General features: G+C 41.2%; 1 pseudogene; it reads right to left on the minus strand.

The window, feature by feature from the left end:
* Positions 1-581: 581 nt before the first annotated feature.
* LOC147433440 (uncharacterized) lies at positions 582-1,233 on the minus strand (annotated as a pseudogene).
* Between the last annotated feature and the right edge of the window lie 695 nt (positions 1,234-1,928).

Below are 1,928 nucleotides of genomic sequence, written 5' to 3' on the forward strand. Positions count from 1 at the left end.
ATGAGTATGCAAGACAGATGCAAGAATGACGGAGAAACTCCGCTCAACAGCATTAAACGGCAACACAAAAGCCAAAGAACTAGAAATGGTCATTGATGCTCTACAAGGAGAGCTCGACGACAGGATGATTACTATCACTGATCTCCAAAGGCAAGTGCAAGAGCTAAAGATAGAAGCCGAACAACATCAGATAGCCAGGGACAAACAACAAAAGGAAATGGAGGAGTTAGGTGACCTCCTCACTAAGTTATCTGATGCCTGCAAGGTGAAAGACGAGCAACTGATAGAAGTGACGTATGAACTTCTTATCACCGCTCTAGAGGGACTCACCTTCACGAAATTTGAAGCAACGCCAAGCTGTGAGTACATTATCCTTCACATCATCATCAAGAAATTGTTTCATGATGGTGGTTCTACATGACTTCCAAGTCTTTGGAGCTTCTCTTTTGGCATGTAGTATTGACACCAATGTCGAGCAGACTTTGTGAGATGCATCACAACATTACGAACCTTAGAAGCTTCGGTAAAGTCTTCACCTCCAAAAGCCGCATCGAGTTTTTGTATAAAAATGAGAACTTTGTCTACTTTTCCATATGTTCCATCATAGGTTTGGAATGTGATGCTCTTCCCACCTTCTTTAAACTTACAAAGCTTCTTTGATCTCTTCCAAACTTGTTGTTTTCACTTAAAGAGAGATCATCATCCACCGATGTTGAAGACGGACTAGAAGGAGGAGAATCTGATTTTCTCCCCTTCTTATGGAACCGACCGTGTGAGCTACGATCACTTTTGGAAGACGAAGAATCGTCACTAGAATATTTTCTTCACCTCTTGGTATGTTTCTCTTTGATGCGATCCTTCCTTCTACCTTGAGAAGGAGGTGCTTCATCCTCCTTTGGTATTTTGCCTTCCTCGAGAGGCTTGCCTTTACGGCTATTATAACCTTGTGGATGCTCCTTGGTAGCACCGTCGTCTAGCATAGGTCCATGCTCTATCGGAATTTCTTCCATAGCTTCTGTATATACAGGTTTCACACTGGAAGGAAGCCTTCGTGTGCTTGTCAACATTAAGTCCTCTGTCATCAGTAGGTTGTTGACAAAAGACTTAAGATGAGGATTAGCTTGACCTTCTTGTAGCTTGGCAAGCAAAAACCTCACTGCTTGCATGCCTTGTGCACTTCCCTCATCATCATGAAAAATTGAAAGTTTGCCATGATGATGATGGCTCTCCCATGTTGCTTATCCCACCTACATACTTGTGGCCTGGAAATTGTGTGGTAGATAGCCCTTTTCCGAAAGAAGAGAGAACCTTATGCTCTGATACCAATGAAACTAAATTAGGATTAAACTAAATAATTTTGTAGAATCTAATTGCCTCTCTAGCAACATAAATAAAAGAGGGAGAGAGTAAGCATAAACACAAATACCAACAAAGTGTCAAGGGTTGGATATATGAGGTCGATCCCCCCTCTAAAGGAACTTGTATTGATAAACTTGATTACAAGCTCTCTTTGCAAGGCGTTGGAAGATTCTACCACTTAGAATTGGATATATGAGGCCGATCCCCCCTCTAAAGGAACTTGTATCGATAAACATGATTACAAGCTCTCTTTGCAAGGTGTTGGAAGCTTCTGCCACTTAGAATCGGCATTTGAATTACTTAGTCGCATAATCAAGCCTCATTAAAGCTTCCGTCTTTTTAGCTTTCTTGTGGACAAATATGACTAGAGTGATCAAAGAGGTTGGAGAAGTCCTGGAGATGCAAAAAGATGCTAATTTTGACGCTCAAGCTAGAAGTACAATTTTCAACCAAGATAGAGCAAAATTTGTGTTTTTGTTCGCGAAGCCTTTTCAACCACACTTGTTCCCGTTGTTTTAAGTACCTGGATTATGAGATTCTGAGAAGGGATGCGAAAGTTATTAAGTGTG

The sequence above is a fragment of the Adiantum capillus-veneris genome, chromosome 19 (assembly GCF_014529385.1).
Source record: "Adiantum capillus-veneris isolate H3 chromosome 19, ASM1452938v2, whole genome shotgun sequence".
Lineage (NCBI taxonomy): Eukaryota > Viridiplantae > Streptophyta > Polypodiopsida > Polypodiales > Pteridaceae > Adiantum > Adiantum capillus-veneris.